Below are 20129 nucleotides of genomic sequence, written 5' to 3'. Positions count from 1 at the left end.
TATACCAATACATACTTAAGCTGACTCCTTATGGAAAAAAACCTACCCTTTGGCAACATCTATGAACAACAAGTACCTGATCTCTGACTGTCGTAGTTCAGCCCCGATCAGGACCAGACTATGCAGTCTCTCTCTCGCTCCCCCCACCCTCCGAGAGAATAGGGAGAGATAATATAAGAAAAACGGCTCGAGGTTTGAGATAAGGACAGGGAGAAATCCTTAAAGTTACCGTCACGGGCAAAACAGACTCGACTTGGGGAAAACTATTCATTTATTACTACAAACAGCAGGATAATGAGACAGAGAACAAGACAATCTCCCCCCACCCCTCCCTCTTCCCAAGCTTAACGTTATCTCTACCACCTTCCCCCCTCTGAGCTGCACAGAGGGGGAAGAGGAAATGGGCGTTGCGCTCAGTTCATCGCGCGTTGTTTTATGCCGCTGCTTCATGGTTGGGGGAAGAACTCCTTGCATTTCTCCCCTGCTCTGTTGTGGGGTCCCACCCATACGCCACAGTCCTTCGTGAAACTGCTCTGGCGTGGGTCATCTCTTCCACGGAGTGCAGTCTCTCCAGAACGGTTGTCACATTATCCAGCTCATCTCCTCTCCACTTCTTGCAGCCAGGCCGGGCCGAGTCGGGCCCAGTCAGCCACCTGGCAAGAGGCCAGAGGGTGAGGCCTGCAAGGCCCATGAGGCCTGCACCTCCCCCTCTGCTCCTCTGCCCCTGCTCAGCTTCTTCACATCTTCTCTTCTCTTTTTTTTTTCCTGTTTCCCCCTTCTTAAATACATTATTGCAGAGGCGTTATCATGGAACATTCTGCTACCAATTGGCTCGGCCTTGGCCAGCAGCAGGTCCGCCCTAGGCCTGGCCGAGTCCACTGAACAAAGGGGAGCAACTTCTAGCAGTTTCCTACAGAAGCTACCACCTTAGGCCCTGCCTCACTAAACAAAACCACAGCACTGACCTGATGATAAAATTTCAAAAAATAAGCATAGAACAAGGCAACAACCCTTGTCTGTGATGCCAAGACAAAGGTAACAACTGAATATTTTTTTTCTTTTATTAAATAGTGAATGATAAAACTGGTATGCCAAGAGTGTTCCTGTTCAAAGTGTTTTGACCCATAACACCACATGATCTTATTCTGCCCTGGTGAGTTCAGAAATGGAGCAATCTTGGGGAGTCTCACTGAGATGGTCAGGGTACAGCATAATTACATACTGATTCCTCAGAAGAAAGCTGATGTTAGCTACAGATATTTTCTTACACAGTCCTAGTATTGCCTTGTTTTTTGCTGAGACACTGCAGAATAAAAATCAAACCAACTAAATCGGAATTTGGTAAATCTTCTACCACATCCAGATTTCATTTACTCTGGCCAAAACACAGAAATTTTTGGACTTATACTGATGACAGAATGGCTATGACCAGAATGTAGCCACTCATGCATGTGAATGGCAAAGTGCTTATTTAAAGATAAATTCTGGAGGAAGTTATAAAAATACTATACTCTGTTCTCAAGAAAACATGTGCAGTGCAGCAAAGTAAATAAGCTGGATGAGTCTGAATCTTTATTAATTAATATGAATTTTTATTACTTCCTTCTGTCTAAAAGGAATTTGAAAGAGTTCTTGGGTTCTGCTGCCCTTTACTTGAAATGGAATATCTAATGCCTAGTCAGAAAACAGGAGAACCATTAAATGTTGAATCTTGTGATTCTCTAGGTAAAATTATTTCTGAACAAAGATGTGACTTTATTAGTTTTGAATCACAAGAAAAAAAAATGATTTAGTCTTACAGTGTAAGAAGGGGAACCTATTGCTATTTCATAATAAGTTCTTTGTTTGCTTGAAAGTTTTTTAGTTTGTGTTTTTAATAACTTTCAGAAATTTAAATTCTCTGATCAAGCTGCCTTTCCAAACCCAGTATTCTATATGTTGTGAAGGTATCTTTTACTAGTGACCTGGATATTCACAAAACTACAGCCAGGTTTTATTTTGGGTTCAGAACATATGAAACATGGATAAAGTGACAAATCACTGTAAGTGTGAAAACACTTGTAATCATGATAAAACAAAAAGGAGACTGAAAGGATTGTCTTGGAGGTGTTAATGCTATGCTAGACAAAAATATTCTTAGAATGAGCATTTGTACACTATAAGAGCACATAAGATTTGTTTTCATAGCAGGACATGAAGGGTTAGTAAATAACAAGATTTATACATAGATCCCCTGAGTACTGCGTTGGACAACTGCATTATTGATTGGCCACCATGATGGCACTGTACCTGAACCTCCTTAATGTCATCATCTTTAATCATCTCTTGATTAGACACTCTAAAGCACCATAGCTATGATCAGGTAGCAGGAGAGAGCTCTGATTGAGCAAATCAGTTTGAAAAGGGTCCCTGGAGAAGAATTTCATTTTCCAGGCCAGAGTTATCATCTCTGTGCCTTTGAATCTATACTAATAACATAAAGGGTGAGAAAAAAATATTTCTCAGGCTGACATAAAACTCCTGTTTCTTCCCTTTCCTCTGGGTGGGGATTATCAAATTATGAGCTGAGTATTACACAGCTCTTTTGCAGTGACAAAATAGACAGTAGAGAGACATTTTTAATTCTTATGTTATCTGCTGTATGAGTGTTGACATATAGAATCATAGAATCATAGACTGGTTAGGGTTGGAAGGGACCTTCAAAGGTCATTTAGTCCAACCCCCCTGCAAGAAGCAGGGACATCCCCGACTAGATCAGGTTGCTCAGAGCCTCATCCAGCCTGGCCTTGAACGTTTCCAGGGATGGGGCCTCCACCACCTTTCTGGGCAACCTGTTCCAGTGTTCTATAACTCGCATCGTAAAAAATTTTTTCCTAATTTCTAATCTAAATCTACCCCCATCTATTTTAAAACCATTACCTCTCGTCCTATCGCAACAGGCCCTACTAAACAGCCTTTCCCCATCTTTCTTGTAGGCCCCCTTGAGGTACTGGAAGACCGCTATCAGGTCTCCCCGGAGCCTCCTCTTCTCCAGGCTGAACAGCCCCAACTCTCTCAGCCTGTCCTCATAAGAGAGGTGCTCCAGCCCTTTTATCATCTTCGTGGCCCTCCTCTGGACCTTCTCCAACTGGTCCATGTCCTTCTTGTGTTGGGGACTCCAGAACTGGACACAGTACTCCAGGTGGGGTCTCAGCAGGGCAGAAGAGTAGAGGGGGAGAATCACCTCCCTCGACCTGCTGGCCATGCTCCTCTGGATGCAGCCCAGGATGCGGTTGGCCTTCTGGGCCGCAAGGGCGCATTGCCTGCTCATGTTAAGCTTCTGTTGTGGTTTTCTTAGTGAGGGGGGGCCTAAGGAAACTACTAGAAGTCGCTCCCCTTTGTTCAGGGAACTTGGCCAGGCCTAGGGCGGACCCACTGTTGGCCAAGGCCGAGCCGATTGGTAGCAGAATGTCCCGTGATAACGCCTCTGCGATAACGTATTTAAGAATGGGAAAACAGAAAAAAAAACAGAAGAGAAGATGTGAAGAAGCTGAGCGGGCGCAGAGGCGCAGAGGGGGAGGCGCAGGCCTCATGATACTTGGCATTATTTTCCAGTGTCTTTTCCAGAATTGCCCCTATGTTTGTGGAGTTCATGATCTGTTTTTCAGATTTTTTTTTTTTAACATTAAGTGATCCCTTCCCTAAATCTCCTTACAATCCTGACTTATAGATTGTGTTTTGAGCCTATTTATGGGGTAGTAAGAGCCTGTATAATGTTTTGTAAACATTTCTATATAGGAAAGGAATAACCTTTAGCAGACACTGTTAGCAGTGGGCTTGGCAGATCTACAAAGAGTGCAATCATGGTTACCAAGCAGATGGATAAATTCTCAGTGTGAAGCCAGTATTAATGCAACTAGGCAACACCCATGAGAGATGCCCTAGGTCTCACTCTCTTAAATCCCTGAATGTGGAGTATATCTGGAGTAGAATACATAGGGATGTCAGGCAAAGGCTGATCTGCCTTGACCTATATGGAAAATCCATCCATCAAAGCTGGAAATGGACATTCATTGAGGTTGCTCAATTGAACCTATGCTTTTCCATACAGGAAAATTCAATCAGCTCAGAACAGTTTCTGATAAGTGCTCTCACCCAATACACCCTGTTCCTTAATCAACACAGAGATGATCCATTTTTGAGCCATACTGACTGGGGTACTACTCCCTCTTACCTTCTGGCAACATGTTGGCATTGCTAATTTAAGCTGTAGCAATGGTTGAGGAAAGGAAGGAGACAGTTTGATTTTTATCTACCAGCAATTCTGGGATAGGAAACTTCTTTGAAGTAGTATGAGTCATAGCTATGCTTGTCCATCCATTTTTGCTTGTTGTTCTGGTGCCAAAGCAATTTGAACTCTGGTTATGTTTGCAAAGGTATTATTAAGAAACAGACATGAGAATCATCTGTAGCCAGTTAGGGCGTGAATCCTCTATGGCTAAGGAATTTGAAAGACATCATATTCCTATAGTAAAAAAAAAAAAAGGTCTCTGAAAAGGTCTCTGAGAGGTTATGGCATACTGACTTCTGCTTTTACTGTATGCACTGCCTTGTTTAGCAGAGTTTTGTGGTTAGGTGTCCAAAATTTTTTCCCTAGGGATTTCATGCTTTTTTAGCACACATAAGTTCCCCATGAATATTTAAAAAAACCCAAACGTATCATAGACAGGAAAAGTTTATGATCTCAAAGGTGCTCTTGAAGGCTTCATAAGCAGAAAATATAATCATAGACCCTGAATTCAAGGGTTGTTTCACACCTACACCTCTTTATGATGTAGCACTGCCTCATGAGGTCAAGATGGCAGCCTGAGGCCTGCACCTGGCCTATTTAAATGTCTCTATTTAAATGTCTCCATTCCTCCACATTCTCTGGAGGAATGACAGACCAGGCAACTCCCCAAACACCATGCCTGAGGAAAATCCTCCAGAAAATTGCTAGTACACCACTACTACTAGTACCCATAGGTGAAAGGTACAGAATGGATACCTGTTAGATATCTCCTTTTTTTTTTCACATGTAGGAAATTGCTAATTTAGTGCCACTATACCAGGGATTTTAACCTCCATGAGGAGCAGCTGTTGGCCCATGTAGGTAATGTATCTGTTGTTGAGGTCCCCCCCTGGCCAGCTGTAGGTTTAGTTACAGCAGGAGTTGCATGGTCTATGGCAAAGACTGCACAGTGCCTGTAAAATTTATCTGGAGAGTGACTTCAATAAAAAGGAAAGGTTTACAAGGCAGTAAAAATGGAGATAGGCAATTTGCTTAGATCTATCTAGCAGGAGAACATATCTTAGTTTGCTCCTACTGAGTGTGTGTTGTGATGGGATGAAATAAAACACCGCAATTTCTTTTTTGTGTTAGAAGAACGGGGAGGGGGGAGAAGTAGCTATTGAAAAGTATACCATGTTTGGAAAAATTCTGAGTGAAAAGTAAGCTGTTTTTGCAAAGGAAAAGAATTAACCTAGAGTCAGAATGAATTATTTGACGTATTTCCTCTCATGTTTGCTTCTACAGATTTTTAATCCTCAGATTACCTCAAAAACCTTAAGAACTATTCAGTCTTATACAAATGTAAGGCTGTCTTTGGATAAGAGCTTTTGGCATAATTTTGGAAGAAAAATATTAACACAGTAGGGCTTTTGTTTAATATTAGGGAAGGATTGCTACTATTGAAATATCAAACTAATATGATGCAGCGGGAATTTTCCAAAGCATGACAAAATTGGATTTTTCTATCACATAAAAGAACTACTATAAGATTATATAATACAGTCTAAGGTCACTAGCACATTTATGGTGCTCCATATAAGACTTTCTGGATAGTGATGTTCAAACTAACATTGATTTGTCACTGGATGCTAGATTTATTCTGGCATCATAGATGTAATAAGCAGGCATCTGTTTAAAATTATTGTTGTACATAGACAACAAACTATTAAGCTACTCACAGCTAGCTGGATGCCATTCATACTGAATAAAAAGGAATCTAGAGTGTTCTTAAATTATTTTACCTTACTTTTGATCTTCAAACTTTTTTTTCTTATGGAGACTAATTAATTATTATTGAAATAGCAATAAACTTACTCCCTATGAATGCATAAGAAAGAAATAAATCTCCTAAAGATCCTGATTTTCAGAAACACATATATGACTTGTATCAAAGAGAAGCCCAAGGTATTTCCAAGTTTTTCTGCAGTAGGTAAGGAATACTCAAACTTCAGACAGTCTTCTAATGGGTGTCTAAGAGATCTTCAGAAGTTGTGTGCCTCTGGATCCCCAAATAAGAAACTTGAGGCATATCCTCTCACTATGCCACAAACAATATGACCAACTGAATGTTGCACAACAGAAAGGGGACAGTATAAATCAGTCGAACTGAACTCATGTTTATTTTTTGGAAAAGGGAAAACTAAACAAACTTCAGATTCTTGAAACATCTATGTGGAAAAGTTAGATGTTTCTATTTTATGATTATATTTTTCCAGATTTGGTTTCCATATCTCTCTTTCTCTTCCCCCTTCTTTACCACTCTCTTTTGTTTTATTTCTCCGCTTTGCTATTGTGGAAGGCAGTTAGGAAAGACATTAGAGCAGTAACAACTTGGAGAGACTTAAAACTAAAAAGGAAGTGGAAAACAGACAAATAAAAATGGGGTCAAGTTTCCCAATATAAAACACTACTAGGGAGGAAAAAAAATTCTGTATTTTTTTGTCTTCTCAATGAAAATTACTGATTACTTCTATTTTGTCTAAGCCATATCAAGCTGCTGAAGCACAGAGACACCAAAGCTCCTCAGCCCCAGACCAATCTCTCTCACTGGAAAGAAGGAAGAAAATGCTACAGAGAAGATCTCATCAGTGAAAACCCCAACTCCAGGTACTGTACACAATCTGCCATTTTTCTTCTAGTTCCTTGGAACTGTTCCACTCTCTCCTACAGATTTGCTTGGAAGCTCTAAAACAAATAAATACCCATATGTTTATTTTAAAGCCATTGAGAATGAAAAGATATGCAGATCTGAAACATCTGGAAAGAAATGTAAAATCCAAGGACTGGGCAGTCAGGATGACTGTATTACATCATCATGATCTCATAGTTGCCATGCTCTGTAGAGCAGAATGTGATACATGAGTGGAACTGTAACTTTGTCAAATAGTCACCAACTGTGCTGTAGGAAGCACTAAAGCTCCATGCTTTCTTTGCAACACAGATATGGAGTAAAGGATAACAATACAGGACTACTTGTATTAACATAAATCTGACAGATAAGTATTGTATTGTACTAGTAGTAAAGTAATTATCATGATATGAACACTATGCTAGTTGTATATGGCTATTAATAGGCTAAGTGTGAAATTTAGTTTTACTTCTGCATTTTAATGGTATTCTTACTAATTCTGGGTACCTGCTATTTTAGCCTCAGTGCTGCATGCTGGTTTTTTTGCATTACATTTCCTTCCACCACTCCCCTTTATCAAAGAATGGATAGATAAAGAGAGCAGATGAAGCTATTCTATTTGTAAATAAAATCTACAGTATGAGGATGTTAATGTGTGCCTTTAGGATAAATCTGTGTTTCTGTCCTGTAGTATGAAAGAAAGAAGTATGCTTCCCAAGTCCCTGCATCTTAACTCAGCTGGCTAGGAATTTTTACAGAGATGACTTAGCTGTGGGTATATGTTTGAGATTGCCACTTAATAATTAGGACTATTTAGTGCAACTCATGGGACACGATGTGTTTTAAAGCCCTCATAAATTTTACCTTTCATGAGCACTTGTTTTCAAATGACCCTGAAAGCACAATAATCTTTATAGTCAATGTATGTGGGAAATGTGAAGCTTAAGTATATTCACCTCCAACCACAGGGAAATAGATCTACTTTGACGTTTGGCATAAGAAAAAAAGTGATTTTAAAATATCCTTTCTTGGTTTGAAAGACTTTACCTGATTTTCCAGATATTAGTGAAAGAAAGGGAAAAAATATTGCAAATGAAAATTAAGTAGAATATTTCAGTGTAAGAAGCAAATTTCAAGTAGCATCCTAATTTTTAAGGAATTAAAAAGATCTTCTGGTCATGATTTTCATTCATAAATATTCAGGGCAGCAGCTGTCTGCTCTTCGATTTTCACTTCTTTATCTTCTCTGTGCTGTTATCTTGATGAGCTAAAGGTGTTACGATACTGCTAATCTGGGTAATATTTCTTGCCACAGATTAAGGATGTTGTGTATGTCTAACTGGTACAAGCCAGCCCTCCTAACAAAGCCGCAACAGAGGCTTGTCCCCAGTCCCCTGCTGCTGATGGAGGAGAAGCCACCGAGTGAACCACTCTGGGAAAGAACAAGGGAAAAGCAAGCTTCACTTCGATTACTCCCATGGTGTATGGCACTCCTCAGGGCTTCACAAGAGCATGTATACATTGTGTTACTCAGGGGTCAGTATTCGGACCAGTCCTGTTTAATATCTTTGTTGGTGACATGGACAGTGGGATAGAGTGCATCCTCAGCAAGTTTGCAATGACACCAAGCTGTGTGGTACTGTTGACATGTTGGAGGGACTGTCTCCTACACTGTCGACCATCCAGAGGGACCTTGACAGGCTGGACATGTGGGCCAAATGCAAACCTCATGAAGTTCAACCAGGCCAAGTGCAAAGTCCTACACAATGTGCAATCCCAGGCACAAATACAGGCTGGGCAGAGAATGGATTGAGAACGGCCCTGAGGAGAAAGACTTGGCTGTGCTAGTGGATGAGAAGCTCAACATGAACCAACAATGTGTACCTGCAGCCCCGAAAGCCAACTGCATCCTGGGCTGCATCAAAGTAAGCAAGGTCAAGGGAGGTGATTCTGCCCCTCTACTTTTCTCTCATGAGACTCCACCTGGAGTACTGTGTCCAGCTCTGGAGCCCCCCGCATAAGGACGACATGGACCTGTTGGTGAAAGTCCAGAGAAAGGCCACAAAGATGATCAGAGGGCTGAAGCACCTCTCCTATGAGCATAGGCTGAGAGAGTTGGGGCTGTTCAGCCTGGAGAAGAGGAGGCTCTGAGGAGACCTTATAGTGGCCTTCCACTACCTAAAGGGGCCCTACAGGAAAGATGGGGAGAGACTCTTCATCAGGGCCTGTTGGGATAAAATGAAGAGTGATAGTTTTAAAATGAGAGAAGTAGATTCAGATTAGATATTAGGAAAAAAAATATATATAATTAAGGTGGTAGAACACTGGAGCAGGTTGCCCAGAGAAGTAGTTGATGTCCTATCCCCAGAAGCATTCAAGGCCAGGTTGGATGGGGCTCTGAGCAACCTGATCTACTTGAAGGTGTCCCTGCTCCTTACAGGGGGGTTGGACTAGATGACCTTTAAAGGTCCTTTCCAACCCTAATTATTCCATGAACACAGTGTGGGTGGGTGGACAGCGTCAGGAAGAACAGCGTCAGGAAGAACAGCCAGGGGAGGTACGGCAGCCCCTCTCCTCGTTGTCAGATGCTAGCATAGTGTGGCTGCAGAGAGTGTGAGTAAAATAAGTTATTGTTTCAGTTACAGCCTTGTAAAGGTTTCTTTCCTTCTGCTAGTATCATTGTTAGTGTAATCTCAAGTGGATTCAACCAGTGACCAGTGTGTCAGGTTACAAAAAAAAAAAAGAGAATGCTTAGGGTCAAGTATCACTTTTTGAATTTCTCCATTTATTTTGGATACTGAACTTAAGCCAACCCTTCCCTAAAAGATGTGGAGAATACAGCAAACACGTCCCTCTCCTTTACCCTAGAGGAATTACTAACTTAGCTACAAAAGCCTCCAACCCGCTTTTGTAGTTCAATTATTCACTGGTCATGCCCAGTGACTTTCTGTCTCACTACCTTTCTTAGGCACTTCAGTAAGGCCCATGGAATATTTATGGAAGGTTTTTCACAAGAACCTGACATATATTGCAACTCTTTGGTTGTAGTTTGCCATCTTAACATTACTGTAACATTTGCCTGTATTTTCCTTTTATCTACAGAAATAACAAGATAGAGGTGACCATCATGAGGAAACTTCAGAAGGGATCACAAATAATGTTTGCTGCTTCGGGTTTGAATAAGACAAAATGAAGTATCATTTACTGAACATTTAGTAGTCAAATACTGATTTGATAAGTACATATTGAGAATCAAGTTATTGTATGTGATAAGGGAATTCTCTGTAATTTTTAATAAATGTCCTAGATCTGACTAATTACCTGTGTGGTATTAACCTATCAGAAAATACACAGTTAAATCAAAAGACCTTTAAGAGGAAAGAGATAAGCAGTTAAAGATAGAATCACTTAGAAAGTATCTGAAAAACAACGGAGGAGCTATTGTAGAAGTACTTTCTACTTGTCAGCTCTACAGCTGGTATTTTAGTGTATAGTCATTCCATGTCAAATATACAAAATTACAGATAATATTAAATTAGGCATGCTGGACTAATTAATAGCATTAACTTGCAGAAAATAAGACCGAAATCCAGATGGATTGTTTCACACAAAGATGTGCAACCTACTATAAACACATCAACCTGATACTCTTAGCCTGTGATGGGAGCTGGCTGGGATGAGACAACCTCACATATATTCCAAGGAAAGATTATTGTATTCTTAAAGGAAACATACATTTTAGCACCTGGTTATTCTAACCCTGTGTGGTGCATACTATATGCTCCAGGTGAATAGATAACATTCTGTTCTGGAGAACCTGTTTTCTGACTCATTAATCAACCAGAGTCTTTGGCTGCTGGACAGTCTCAGCTCCACTGGTTGTCTTGTCTTCCATGCAGCTGGAAAACAGACGGAGCCGTAGTTACCGGGTCCGAGTAGCTGAGGGTCCCACCCTTGAGATAGGTGAAGAATCCTCAACCTATCACTTGAAGAGAGGAGAAAAGGAATACAAGCGTGAATCTCATCTGGTATCTTGGGGGGAAAAAAAAAATACGCTGGCATACTGTACAAGTTACGTTTTATATACTTAAGGGAGGAAAGCTTTGACAATTTGAGAAATTCCACTAATAAATATGCATACTATTATGCCAGGTACCCCAGCTCAAGAGCATGAGAGAATTGTCAAAAATGTGCAGAGGCATTCTAGATAATTTGCCTTTCCAAAATGGAGGCCACTGCTTTATACACAGGCCATTGCAGCTGCTAGACAAATGACATCATTTCAGCCTACAATCAGTACGCAGTGAAAAGAAACAGGAAGTTATATCTTTCTATTATCTTGCATGTTGTTTTATACACAGGCTGTTCACTGGCCTCCCGCCACCTTGGACATACTCAAATGGGATCAAACATTTTGGCAGTGAATGCATTGACTAGTGTCTAGGACACCCTATCCAGTAACAGCTATTTTTTTTTATCTGCTAAAACTATAGCCTGGAAACATGCTCTGTTGAGACATTTTGCTGTTTGAAAATGCTGCAGAAATTAGTTCCATGGCTGTAAATCAAGAATTGTAATGTCATCATAATACTGAAGAACTTTCTTTCAGTCTCAAATGTGAAGATTTGATGCTCAGCTGACACGAATAAGACAATAAGGCAGAAGGGGATATGAACCATTTGATAGCTTTCCCACTGCATGATGCTAATATTTCACTACTGAGCTTTGGTTTCTGAATTTTTGCTTCATTCATGTTTACATGAAAATGCTCACATGTCCATAGTACTTGAAATGGCTGCTTTCCTAGTGAAGACAGGAAAAGAAAGAGAATTTCTGACTCTCTTTTAGTTTCAACCTGCTTAAACAGGGATCCACTTAAAAAAAACTCAGACTTTTTTTTTTTTATCTTTTTGGCCTATGTAATACTCATTTACTAAACCTGTTTGTGAGAAACTTTGTCTTCCATTTTTAATGAGTTTACTTATCTCTAAAAGTAGTCAGAAAGAGAAAGAAATTTATTACACTGAGCTTTCACATGCCCAGATATTTCACGCAGGCTCCTGACCTAAGACTTGAAGGAGATGTATACTCTTTCCTGCCCCATCACATTTCCAATTCCTATCTGGATTTATGACCAGGTTCCCAAAGAGATTCTCTGATTTGAAGTTAGAAATGCAGATTGTCAGAATGGGACTGAGCTGCAAAAGAACTTGGCTACTGCAGGGTCAGGAGAAAAAGAAAGGCAAAACTCACAGGTTGAGATAAAAACAGTTTAACAGAACAGCAAAAAAAAAAAAAAAAAAAAAAAAAAAAAAAAAGGAGAAAACAAAAATAATAACAGAATATGTTAACCACATGACTCACAGTATAATAGCTCATGGTGAATCCTGACACTCAACTCACTCCCCATTAGCAGAGATAAACCTGTCCCCAGCACCATCCCCACTTTATATACTGAGCATGATGTCACATGGTGTGGAATAGCCTTTTGGCTAATTTGGGTAAACAATCCCAGCTGGTTTTGGCTAATTTGGGTAAGATATCTCAGCTGTTGGCTAATTGGTAAGCTATCCCAGCTGTGTCCCCCACCTGCAGGTGCCACTGGCTCCAGCCCCTCTCCCAGCTCCAGCAAAAATTAATGCTATCCTAGCCAGAACCAGGGCACAGAGTAATGTCTTAACTGCCAGACTGCCTTTCTGGGATCATGCTTTTAATTGCATTTGTTCCTTTTTAAAAAAGTACTGAAGTTGCTGTGGGCAGGTGGTGACAGAGGAGAAGGGTAAGTAGTATCATTGGCTCACTTTCAGGAGGGCATTTATTGTAGGTTTGGTCCAGCTCAGTTTACGTATTTAAAGAAACATTTTCAGAGGGATGGGAACCCTAGGCTTTCCTTCCTAATTGAATACTTTCACCTGCCCTGATCTGCTGAGCAGTTATATGTCCCTTGCTTTGCAGATGATTTGACAGGGATGTGTGAATTCTCTCTGGAAATGTAGATGGGCAGTGTCTACAGGTATTTGAAACCTGGCATCCTGAATCTAAAAGCAGCATTCTTTAGCTTCCTTTTCCACTACACACACATGCGCACACATGTCAAAGCCATTCTTGTATCCTCAGACCACCTGATGAAGTGTTTAAAATGAAGCAACAGTCACCCCCATGACTTGTTCTTTAAGAAATCTCATAGGACTGAACTTATGGTATACAGATGGCAAAGTCATGGTTTATGTATCTTGGTTGTGCTGACGTGTGAAGCGAGTTTCAAGCATCTTAGCTGGCAGGAGTGGGTGCTTCAGCCATTCACAAAACTGCAACCAAAGTACCTAGGCTTTATAGCCAGGCCTATATTACTAATCTGAGCAGTGCCAGAGCAGAGGACTGGAATATGCTCATCCTTGCCCATCCCTGCTGCTGCTCTGGCCTGGGACATTTATCACCATGACTTTAATTTCCAAGTGCCACCTGGGAGCTCAGCACAGTCTGAGGATCATTCCTATGGCTGTTTTGCAGGTGGCCACCCTACTCTGGAGGTGCAGGGAGCTTCAGACCATGGATACTGCTCTTCTGTGACAGCCAGCCTCAGGGCCAGAACGAGGCCTTGAGCACATTTTGTTTCAAAGTCTGGTTTACTCATCTGTGTTGTCCTAAGCTAGGTGGCAACAAAGAAATAGAGGATTTTTAGAGCCCAATTCTAAGCTCTTCTGCTCTACCTAAAACTTACTTTTGATGCCTCCCAATTAGTTTTTAAAGCTAGCTAGAAACAAAAATATCCTTATGATATTTTTGGGGGTAAATTCAGAAGCCATGGCAGAGAATTTACCAACTTCTTACAGATTAAATCCGATCAAGACTAATTATCTATGTGTGCCAAAAATCTTTGTTTACATTGTTGTCATAAATATAGACAGAAAACAATGCAAACAAAATGCAGTGTGAAGAATGCATCTGTTACTGTTATACAGCAGAGATAACTCATGGGTGGTGGTGGTGAAGAGCAAGGGGTTGGGAAGAAAATAATATTTGAGTAGATAGAGGTAAGAGATTTTTAAAAATTGCTATTCTGAATGTATTATGCTTCCATGAGTGTGTAAAAGAATAAATACAAATGCTAAAAATAGTGAGCAAAGACTTGAAGCATCACTGCTGACATCTTGTTTTAACTGAAGCTTCACTCTTGAAAAAAAAATCCCCTCTCTTATTCCACATTTTTATGTGCCTTAGGCTGATACAGAGCCTCATATTACACAGGATTGTTTTATTAACCATATTTAATGGAGACTGATAAGATTTAACTGCTATGATATGATAGATTTCAGTCTAATCCCTTAGCAAGTTTACCACAAACAGAAACATGATTTCCTGGAAATAGAAAAAGCATGTCTTTTTTTTTTTGATCAAAATAAAAGAAAAAAGTTTAAAAACTCCTAAAACAATGAGTTGGCATTTTTTATTTACTTGAGAAATTTTCAGAGCATATTCTTTACCACTGAGCAACGATACATCTTGCATGTTTAGAAGCTGAGATATATCTTAAAAATTTTATTTGATAATTGCTTTCCTAATATATTTTCTTTCAAAAATGCAATAGGGGCATATCAACTACACAGTGTCATAAAACCCTCTAACCCATATAACACTGAAATCAGTGATAGTACTGGTCTTTTGAAAAAGCAGAGGACAAAAAGAATTTGCTACTGAAAACAAACAAAAAAAAACCCCAACAACCAGTCTTTAGTGTTCTATGTTCAGCAGCAGTAGAGTAGGTACTTTATTTAGAAGAAGGAGCTGTCTAATTCCAGAACGAGGTTTATATTAAGACTCTTGCAGGAGATAGGCTTTTAAGATAAAATATAGCATAACAATGAATTAGAAATAATAATAATGTCTTTCTTCTAAGATTGATTTTTTTTGTTTTCTTGTAAACTGAAGTTCCTTCTTTGGGCTGAGAGAAATTGAGTCATCCTGGATACCTACTTTTTTTTTTCAATATATAGGACAAAAATTACCGTATCTTGTCTTTTAGGGCCTCTTGTTTGAGTCTAAATAAGAGACAGTGCTAATCATAAAATCTGTTTTTTTTTTTCTATGAATTGCAAGATTGAGGCCCTAGCATGCACCCTGCCCCCACCCTGTAGCAGTTCCGGAGTAATCCAGCTGTTCAATACATATCAGAAGGATTGGTTAAAGAAAAAGAAAAAAAATAGTGAAAGGAGAAATGAGGGGGAAAGTTGAACTAGAATACAGATTAAAATGGGTCCAATCATGTCAATAAGCTTTATTACTTCTGATTGTAGGAGGACTTTCCACTGTCAGGGTAAATAACTATATTTACCAAACCTTACACACATCAAATTCTCAATGAGATTAATGAACATATTCAATTCAAAAGTAAAACATGAGAGAACAAGGGAAAGGGTTGAATCTAGTGTTTACATAAAGATGTCTTTCTCTTTCCTTCATGTTCATTCTATCACCCATTCACAGGGAGTACTATATTTGCCCTTCGACTTCAGGGTGATTCCTCATAGATATTAGCAAGGAGTCACACATGTCAAATGTAGCTCTTGCCCTGTTTTTCTTCATGTGAAATGTGTTGTTTTAATTTGGAGGTGATCTCTGGCTAGACACCTTTACCAGAAAGGTACAGGTTCTTTTTATTATTTACAAGGTACTTTATCTGTTATATGAAGACCTAAGTGCCTTTACATTTTCCTACCCTGAGGACTTCAGAGTAAGAGCTGGAGAACAGTTTCATTGGAACCCATAGTACAATTGCTCAAAGCCGAATGCTTACTGTCACAGACAATAGCTTCCATGGAGGGAGGCAACAATCCCTTATAAAAAAACAGCCTTGTGCTCACACTAAAAATGCATTTCAGCTCTCAGAAGAAACATGTTACATGAAAGGTAAAGGATGTGAATTTCAATATCAGCATATGAAATTGTATTGAGAAGTGCACTTCACATCCCACTAAAAAAAAATCCATTAGGAATAGCAAAATGTCTATACACAAAAAGAAAAAAAAGATACAAAAGATAAGGAAGAGAGAGAGATGTGCAGCCAAGAGACACATGAAAAACAAGCTATATCTTATGAAGTATAGAATAAAAAAAAAATAGACTCAATGAGTTCAGAATAGTAAAGTAATGCCTGCTACTCTACTGCTCTTTGTTTATTTGCACTGATACAAAAAAGTATAATACTTTTAAGTATGAATAAGCCTTTTACACCAGTGTTATGTTAAGAAGATGAGACTACTACTTCAGATTTACTGTTGATCTGTGACTTTCATATTTAATCCATGGGACTTAAAAGATGTTTATACCTGCCTATTGGTGTGCGTCCTTCTCCTGTAATTCCTGATTTATAGACCCTGGCAAAACAAGAGTGGGATGAATTATTGAATGTTTTATCATGACATAATGTAATAACTTTGATATGCAGTAAATGTTTGTTTAATAGAGGATGTCCTTTATAGCTTGCTTGTAAAAATAAAGAAATCTACACTTTTGTGCTTGGGTTTTATGTTAGTACAGGGCATATAAGAGTCTTTCCCCTAGTTTCTCTTAGTTGCAGAGGTATGATGCAGAATCGTATTTTTCACATGCTGTAGGACATCAGGATCCTTTTAGTCTTTTATACTTTATTGAAGACTGTGAAGCTCCAGAAAATAGTAGAAAATTCTAGCAGAGACTGTGCCCATCTTTACGTTGCTGAAGGTGTAAAATGGTAATGAAAATTTATATTCTGTGTTTTGCCTGACTTTGTTGTTCCCTATAGGCTCAAGTTACATTGATAAAGAGCTTTCTCTGTTGCAGTCAACAGCTTGGGAAAATGGGAAAGAGGAGGGAGAGGGTTAAATTGATAGCAGGAAATGTTGTTCAGAGTTACTCTTCTTTTAAAATCTGTGGGTGTCTGCCTGTAAAAACTTTTGCAGTCAAGTGCAGCCAGATAAAAATCAGCCACAAAGGGAATTTATCATTTATTTTACCTTGGGTGAATGATGATTTCTTAGTCTCACAGTTACTTTTTTTATAATGCATCTCTTCACTATGAGAAGCAGATATTCTCCCTCTGGTATAAAAGTGATAGGCAATAAATCTATTTAATATCTCCTTGTTCTGTGGGACTCTAGCTGAGAATTTTGCCAATACAAATGATGCTCCAGATCACATTCTGTGTTTGCTCATACTCAGTTGAACATCAAATTTCAGTGGCAACTATCTTTTATGATACACACCATTGGATGTAACCAGAAATGGAGAATATGATTCAGTGCAAATATAGTGGATCTTTTGCACAGCATTATCTGCCTACTTATCAAATATTTTATCTTTCTCCTCTCACTGTGAACAATGGTTACTATCCAGTAGGATATTTCTTTCTAGCATTATTTTAATTTCAGTTTTGTGGTGTCTGCATTTGCAAATGATACATTAATACACACATGCTGGCGCTTTTTTTTTTTTTCCCCCTGGAAAACACTCTTTTCCTCTAATGTAAAGCTGTTTTTCAATCTGTTTTTGCAAGTGTGCTAAAGAGCTCTAATACTATGCATCTGTAAATTAAAGGCTTGTTTTGTAAAAGGCAACTTGAAGGTAAGGGGCTGGAGGCCCCTCCACTAAGAAAAAGAGAAAAGTTAATCTTTTTAATCATACTGGGAGATTAGGGAGAAATTCAAATTCACTGAATTTATTTGATTATAGTTTTCTTTCCGTTTAGAATTAGCACTAGGGAAGCAAGGTTCTATCCTGCATTGTAAGTGTCTTTGAGATGAACAAAACTGATGAAAAGACTCGTACCCTGTGATCCTTAATGCAGCAATGCAAAATCAGGTTAGCAGGAGGTTGTGCAGTGGTAGAATAGCATTTCTGAGATCTGCATTCTCTATTTTGCTTAACCACTGATGTAATTTTTGACTTTGTGTAAGCCACTTCTTAGCTTAGATTTCTGCTTGTATTCACAAGGTTTTGGTAGTGGCAGGGGCAGGGGTTTCAGGCTGCAGGGATGGCTTCTGTGAGAAGACACCAAGAGCTACTCCCATGTTGGACAGAGTCAGTTCCAGCAATCTCCGAATTGGACCTACTGCTGGCCAAAGCTGAACCCATCAGTGATGGGTGCCTCTGTGATAACATATCTGGGCGGGGATTGGATCGAGAGCAGCCCTGAGGAGAAAGATCTGGGAGTGTTGGTAGACGAGAGGTTCAACATGAGTGGGCAATGCGCCCTTGCAGCCCAGAAGGCCAACCGCATCCTGGGCTGCATCAAGAGGAGTGTGGCCAGCAGGTCGAGGGAGGTGATTCTGCCCCTCTACTCTGCCCTGGTGAGACCCCACCTGGAGTACTGCGTCCAGTTCTGGAGTCCCCAACACAAGAAGGACATGGACCAGTTGGAAAGGGTCCAGAGGAGGGCCACAAAGATGATCAGAGGGCTGGAGCACCTCTCCTATGAGGACAGGCTGAGAGAGTTGGGGCTGTTCAGCCTGGAGAAGAGGAGGCTCCGGGGAGACCTGATAGCGGTCTTCCAATACCTCAAGGGGGCCTACAGGAAAGATGGGGAGAAGCTGTTCAGTAGGGCCTGTTGTGATAGAACAAGGGCTAATGGGTTTAAATTAGAAGGAGGTAGGTTTAGATTAGATATTAGAAAAAAATTTTTTACAATGAGAGTTGTAGAGCACTGGAACAGGTTGCCCAGAGAGGTGGTGGATGCCCCATCCCTGGAATCGTTCAAGGCCAGGCTGGATGAGGCTCTGAGCAACCTGATCTAGTCAGGGATGTCCCTGCTTCTTGCAGGGGGGTTGGACTAGATGACCGTTGAAGGTCCCTTCCAACTCTAACTATTCTATGATTCTATGATTCTATGATATTTAAGAAAATGCTGTGCAGTAGCTGGGAAAGAAGAGCAACAAAATGTGAGAGAAACAACTCTGCCAACATCAAGGTCAATGAAGAAGGTGGAGGAGGAGGAGGTGATCTAGGTGCCAGAGCAGAGATTCCCTTGCAGCCTGTGGTGAAGACCATGGTGAAGCAGGTTTTTCTCCTGCAGCACATGGTGGAGCAGATATCTACATTGCAGGCTGTGGATGACCCTACGCCAGAGCAGGTGGATGTACCCTGAAGGAAGCTGTGGAGAGCCTGGTCTGGAGTAGGCTCCTGGCAGGACCTGTGGCCTGTGAATAAAAACTCGCACAGGAGCAGGTTTTCTGGCAGGATCTGTGATCCTATGGGGGACAGACACTGGAGCATTCCATTCCTGAAGGACTACACCCTGTGGAAAGGACTCACGGTGCAGAAGCTCATGAATGACTCTCTTCTGTGGGAGGGGCCCCATGCTGGAGTACAGGAAGAGTGTGAGGAGGAAGGAGAGACAGAGACAAGGCATTATGGACTGACCACAACACTTATTCTTCATCTCTGCTGCACCACTTGGGTGGTTTTAGTTTTGTTCTTTTTTTTTTTTTTCTCACTATCCTCCTGTGCTATTAATTGGCAATGAATTAAATTAATTGCCCTAAGCTGAGTTTGTTTTGCCTATGATGGTCTTTAACAAGTGATCCCCATGTCCTTATTTCAGCCCACAAGCTTTTCTTTATATTCTCTCCCCCTGTCTGGTTGAGAAGGGGGAGTGATAGAGTGCCTTGGTGGGCACTTGGCAGCCAGACAAGGTTAACTCACCACATTGCTTTAGTAATTTTTTAAAAAAAAAACCTCCATTCAATCAAGTAGCCAAGCAGCATGGCATGTCTTTTTTGCCTTGGTCTGTTCAGAAATGCCCATATAAACTTTCTACCATTTAATTTATGTCTAAGACTTAATCAGGGAAATATGACTAGAGAAGCCTTAAAGTCACCTACATGAAGGACTCCTTCACAACACAATCAGCCAGTTGTATTCACTGTGTCACCCAGGAGAGGTAGTGTTGCAATTGTTTCCTTTTGCATGACTGTTCAGTGGTGGGAGTGATTGCCCATGGGTGGGAGAACTGAGTTTCCTACGTATCTCAAGGTCTTAAATTTCTCCAACTTTGGGAGAATCTGGAGAGAGTGGCCTCTTCAGGGGGAGGTGAGGAGTGCATAACAGTGTAAACTGGGACACTATGTGGTAAACTTAATTGAGAGACTTCACCCTACTTGCTCATTTTAAGACTAACTCATGATTTGTTTTGATGTGAACAGGCTAGGCAACAAACTG

The 20129-nt window shown here is 40.3% G+C and overlaps 1 long non-coding RNA gene across 1 annotated transcript in view; it reads right to left on the bottom strand.

Annotated features, from left to right (window-relative positions):
- Positions 1-253: 253 nt before the first annotated feature.
- LOC147601233 (uncharacterized) overlaps positions 254-20129 on the bottom strand; it is a 645520-nt gene continuing 625644 nt past the window's right edge. The window contains exon 2 of the long non-coding RNA XR_015258327.1: positions 254-316. This is a non-coding gene — a long non-coding RNA (uncharacterized LOC147601233). The remainder of the gene's footprint in view (positions 317-20129) is intronic.

Source organism: Chlamydotis macqueenii, chromosome 3 (assembly GCF_036417535.1).
Source record: "Chlamydotis macqueenii isolate bChlMac1 chromosome 3, bChlMac1.mat, whole genome shotgun sequence".
In the NCBI taxonomy this organism is placed as follows: domain Eukaryota; kingdom Metazoa; phylum Chordata; class Aves; order Otidiformes; family Otididae; genus Chlamydotis; species Chlamydotis macqueenii.
This window is presented reverse-complemented; position numbering and strand designations above follow the sequence as displayed.